We start from the raw sequence: 7,412 nt of genomic DNA, 5'->3' as shown, positions 1-7,412 counted from the left end.
TATTACGTTATAACGTATAACGTTATGTAGCATTACGTTATAACGTATAACGTCATATACTCTTACCTTATAGCGTATAACGTTATCTAGCACTACGATATAACGTATAACGTTATATTCTGTAACCAAATAACGTATAACGTTATATAGTGTAACCTTGTAACGTATAACTTTATATACTATTATCTTATTACGTATATCGTTATATACTATTACCTTATAACGTATAACGTTATGTAGCATTACGTTATAACGTATAACGTTATATACTATTACCTTATATCTTATTACGTTATGCAGCAATACGTTATAACGCATAACGTTATATACGATTACCTTATATCTTATAACGTTATGTAGTATTATGTTATAACGTATAACTTTATATACTACTACCCTATAACGTATAACGATATGTAGCATTACGTTATAACGTATAACGTTGTATACCATTACGTTATAACGCATAACGTTATGTAGCATTACGTTATAACGTACAACGTTATATACTACTTCTTTATATCGTAATACGTTATATAGTGTTACCTTATAACGCATAACGTTATACACAATAACCTTATAACGTATAACGCTATGTAGCATTACGTTATAACTAATAACGTTATATACTACTACCTTATACCGAATAACGTTATGTAGCATTACGTTATAACGTATAACGTTATATGCTACTTCTTTATATCGTAATACGTTATATAGTGTTACCTCATAACGCATAACGTTATACACAATAACCCTATAACGTATAACGTTATGTAGCATTACGTTAGTACTTATAACGTTATAAACTATTACCTTATACCGCATAACGTTATGTAGCATTACGTTATAACGTATAACGTTATATGCGATTACCTTATATCTTATAACGTTATGTAGCATTACGTTATAACTTATAACGTTATATACAATTACCTTATAACGTATAACGTTATGTAGCATTACGTTATAGCGTATAACGTTATATACTATTACCTTATATCTTATTACGTTATGCAGCATTACGTTATAACGTAAAACGTTATATACGATTACCTTATATCTTATAACGTTATGTAGCATTACGTTATAACGTATAACTTTATATACTACTCCCTTATAACGTATAACGATATGTAGCATTACGTTATAACGTATAACGTTGTATACCATTACGTTATAACGCATAACGTTATGTAGCACTACGTTATAACGTATAACGTTGTATACAATTACCTTATAACGTATAACGCTATGTAGCATTACGTTATAGCGTATAACGTTGTATACCATTACCTTATAACGTATAACGATATGTAGCATTACGTTATAACGTATAACGTTGTATGTTATTACCTTATAACGTATAACGTTATGTAGCTTTTCCTTAAAACGTACAACGTTATATACTGTTACGTTATAACGTATAACGTTGTATACCATTACCATATAACGTATAACGTTAAGTAGCACTACGTTATAGCGTATAACGTTGTATACCATTACCTTATAACGTCTAATGTTATGTAGCATTACGTTATAACGTATAACGTTATATACTCTTACCTTGTATCGTTATACGTTATATACTGTAACCTTATAACGTTACACGTTATATACTATTACCTTTTAACGTATAACGTTATATGCTATTACCTTATAAAGTATAACGTTATATATTAATACCTTATAACATATAACGTTATGAAGCATTACGTTATAACGTATAACTTTATATACTATTACCTTATTACGTATAACGTAATGTAGCATTACGTTATAACGTATAACGTTGTATACTATTACCTTATATCGTAATACGTTATATACTGTTACCTTATAACGTATAACGTTATATGCTATTACCTTATAAAGTATAACGTTATATATTATTACCTTATAACATATAACGTTATGTTGCATTACGTTATAACGTATAACGTTATATACTATTACCTTATATCGTACAACGATATGTAGCTTTACGTTATAACCTACAACGTTATATACGATTACCTTATATCTTATAACGTTTTGCAGCATTACGTTATAACGTATAACGTTATATACTATTTCTTTATATCGTAATACGTTATATAGTGTTACCTTGTAACGTATAACGTTATATACAATAACCTTATAACGTATAACGGTATGAAGCACTACGTTATAACGTATAACGTTATATACGATTACCTTATATCTTATAACGTTTTGCAGCATTACGTTATAACGTATAACGTTATATACTATTTCTTTATATCGTAATACGTTATATAGTGTTACCTTATAACGCATAACGTTATACACAATAACCTTATAACGTATAACGTTATGTAGCATTACGTTATAACTTATAACGTTATAAACTATTACCTTATACAGCATAACGTTATGTAGCATTACGTTATAACGTATACCGTTATATGCGATTACCTTATATCTTATAACGTTATGTAGCATTACGTTATAACGTATAACGTTATATACCATTACCTTTTACCTTATAACGTTATGCAGCATTACGGTATAACGTATAACGTTATATACTATTTCTTTATATCGTTATACGTTATATAGTGGTACCTTATAACGTATAACGTTATGTAGCACTACGTTATAACGTATAACGTTATATACTATTACCTTATATCGTATAACGTTGTGTAGCATTACGTTATAACGTATAACGTTGTATACTATTACGTTATAACGTATAACGTTATGTACCACTACGTTATAACGTATAACAATATGTAGCACTACGTTATAACGTATATCGTTATATACTATTACCTTATAACGTATAACGTTATGTAGCATTACGTTATAACGTATAACGTCATATACTCTTACCTTATAGCGTATAACGTTATCTAGCACTACGATATAACGTATAACGTTATATTCTGTAACCAAATAACGTATAACGTTATATAGTGTAACCTTGTAACGTATAACTTTATATACTATTATCTTATTACGTATATCGTTATATACTATTACCTTATAACGTATAACGTTATGTAGCATTACGTTATAACGTATAACGTTCTATACTATTACGTTATAACGTATAACGTTCTATACTATTACGTTATAACGTATAACGTTATGTAGCATTACGTTATAACGTATAACGTTATATACTATTACCTTATATCTTATTACGTTATGCAGCAATACGTTATAACGCATAACGTTATATACGATTACCTTATATCTTATAACGTTATGTAGCATTATGTTATAACGTATAACATTATATACTACTACCCTATAACGTATAACGATATGTAGCATTACGTTATAACGTATAACGTTGTATACCATTACGTTATAACGCATAACGTTATGCAGCATTACGTTATAACGTACAACGTTATATACTACTTCTTTATATCGTAATACGTTATATAGTGTTACCTTATAACGCATAACGTTATACACAATAACCTTATAACGTATAACGCTATGTAGCATTACGTTATAACTAATAACGTTATATACTACTACCTTATACCGAATAACGTTATGTAGCATTACGTTATAACGTATAACGTTATATACTACTTCTTTATATCGTAATACGTTATATAGTGTTACCTCATAACGCATAACGTTATACACAATAACCCTATAACGTATAACGTTATGTAGCATTACGTTAGTACTTATAACGTTATAAACTATTACCTTATACCGCATAACGTTATGTAGCATTACGTTATAGCGTATAACGTTATATACTATTACCTTATATCTTATTACGTTATGCAGCATTACGTTATAACGTAAAACGTTATATACGATTACCTTATATCTTATAACGTTATGTAGCATTACGTTATAACGTATAACTTTATATACTACTACCTTATAACGTATAACGATATGTAGCATTACGTTATAACGTATAACGTTGTATACCATTACGTTATAACGCATAACGTTATGTAGCACTACGTTATAACTTATAACGTTATATACAATTACCTTATAACGTATAACGCTATGTAGCATTACGTTATAGCGTATAACGTTGTATACCATTACCTTATAACGTATAACGATATGTAGCATTACGTTATAACGTATAACGTTGTATGTTATTACCTTATAACGTATAACGTTATGTAGCTTTTCCTTAAAACGTACAACGTTATATACTGTTACGTTATAACGTATAACGTTGTATACCATTACCATATAACGTATAACGTCATGTAGCACTACGTTATAGCGTATAACGTTGTATACCATTACCTTATAACGTCTAATGTTATGTAGCATTACGTTATAACGTATAACGTTATATACTCTTACCTTGTATCGTTATACGTTATATACTGTAACCTTATAACGTTACACGTTATATACTATTACCTTATAACGTATAACGTTATATGCTATTACCTTATAAAGTATAACGTTATATATTAATACCTTATAACATATAACGCTATGAAGCATTACGTTATAACGTATAACGTTATATACTATTACCTTACTACGTATAACGCTATGTAGCATTACGTTATAACGTATAACGTTGTATACTATTACCTTATATCGTAATACGTTATATACTGTTACCTTATAACGTATAACGTTATATGCTATTACCTTATAAAGTATAACGTTATATATTATTACCTTATAACATATAACGTTATGTTGCATTACGTTATAACGTATAACGTTATATACTATTACCTTATATCGTATAACGATATGTAGCATTACGTTATAACCTACAACGTTATATACGATTACCTTATATCTTATAACGTTTTGCAGCATTACGTTATAACGTATAACGTTATATACTATTTCTTTATATCGTAATACGTTATATAGTGTTACCTTCTAACGTATAACGTTATATACAATAACCTTATAACGTATAACGGTATGAAGCACTACGTTATAACGTATAACGTTATATATGATTACCTTATATCTTATAACGTTTTGCAGCATTACGTTATAACGTATAACGTTATATACTATTTCTTTATATCGTAATACGTTATATAGTGTTACCTTATAACGCATAACGTTATACACAATAACCTTATAACGTATAACGTTATGTAGCATTACGTTATAACTTATAACGTTATAAACTATTACATTATACCGCATAACGTTATGTAGCATTACGTTATAACGTATAACGTTATATGCGATTACCTTATATCTTATAACGTTATGTAGCATTACGTTATAACGTATAACTTTATATACTATTACCTTATAACGTATAACGATATGTAGCATTACGTTATAACGTATAACGTTATATACCATTACGTTATAACGCATAACGTTATGTAGCATTACGTTATAACGTATAACGTTGTATACTATTACCTTATAACGTATAACGTTATGAACCATTACGTTATAACGTATAACGTTATATACTATTACCTTATACCTTATAACGTTATGCAGCATTACGTTATAACGTATAACGTTATATACTATTTCTTTATATCGTTATACGTTATATAGTGTTACCTTATGACGTATAACGTTATACACAATAACCTTATAACGTATAACGTTATGTAGCACTACGTTATAACGTATAACGTTATATACTATTACCTTTTAACGTATAACGTTATGTAGCATTACGTTATAAGGTATAACGTTATGCAGCATTACGTTATAACATATAACGTTGTGTACTATTACCATATAACGTATAACGTTATGTAGCACTACGTTATAACGTATAACGTTATGTAGCATTACGTTATAACGTATAACGTTATGTAGCATTACGTTATAACGTATAACGTTATGTAGCATTACGTTATAACGTATAACGTTGTATATTATTACGTTGTAACGTAAAACGTTATGTAGCATTACGTTGTAACGTAAAACGTTATGTAGCATTACGTTATAACGTATAACGTTATGTAGCATTACGTTATAACGTATAACGTTATGTAGCATTACGTTACAACGTATAACGTTATGTAGCACTACGTAATAACGTGTAACGTTATATACAATAACCTTATAACGTATAACGTTATGAAGCATTACGTTATAACGTATAACGTTATATACTATTACCTAATAACGTATAACGTCATGTAGCATTACGTTATAACGTATAACGTCATATTCTATTACCTTATAACGTATAACGTTATATGCTACTACCTTATAACGTTATACGTTATATATTGCTACCTTATAACGTTATACGTTATATACTATTACCTTATAAGGTATAACGTTATATGCTATATCCTTATATCGTTACACGTTATATATTGTTACCTTATAACGTATAACGTTATGTAGCATTACGTTATAAGGTATAACGTTATGCAGCATTACGTTATAACGTATAACGTCATATACTATTACCTTATAGCGTATAACGTTATGTAGCACTACGATATAACGTATAACGTTATATTCTGTAACCATATAACGTATAACGTTATATACTGTAACCTTCTAACGTATAACTTTATATACTATTATCTTATTACGTATATCGCTATATACCATTACCTTATAACGTATAACGTTATGTAGCATTACGTTATAACGTATAACGTTCTATACTATTACGTTATAACGTATAACGTTATGTAGCATTACGTTACAACGTATAACGTTATGTAGCACTACGTAATAACGTGTAACGTTATATACTGTAACCTTCTAACGTATAACTTTATATACTATTACCTTATTACGTATATCGTTATATACTATTACCTTATAACGTATAACGTTATGTAGCATTACGTTATAACGTATAACGTTCTATACTATTACGTTATAACGTATAACGTCATGTAGCACTACGTTATAACGTATAACGTTATATACAATTACCTTATAACGTATAACGTTATGTAGCACTACGTAATAACGTGTAACGTTATATACTGTAACCTTCTAACGTATAACTTTATATACTACTATCTTATTTCGTATATCGTTATATACTATTACCTTATAACGTATAACGTTATGTAGCATTACGTTAATACGTATAACGTTATGTAGCATTACGTTATAAGGTATAACGTTATGCAGCATTACGTTATAACGTATAACGTTGTGTACTATTACCATATAACGTATAACGTTATGTAGCACTACGTTATAACGTATAACGTTATGTAGCATTACGTTATAACGTATAACGTTGTATATTATTACGTTGTAACGTATAACGTTATGTAGCATTACGTTATAACGTATAACGTTATGTAGCATTACGTTATAACGTATAACGTTATGTAGCATTACGTTACAACGTATAACGTTATGTAGCACTACGTAATAACGTGTAACGTTATATACAATAACCTTATAACGTATAACGTTATGAAGCATTACGTTATAACGTATAACGTTATATACGA

The sequence above is a fragment of the Bombus fervidus genome, chromosome 10 (assembly GCF_041682495.2).
Source record: "Bombus fervidus isolate BK054 chromosome 10, iyBomFerv1, whole genome shotgun sequence".
Classification (NCBI taxonomy): domain Eukaryota; kingdom Metazoa; phylum Arthropoda; class Insecta; order Hymenoptera; family Apidae; genus Bombus; species Bombus fervidus.
Note: the sequence above shows the minus strand (reverse complement) of the source record.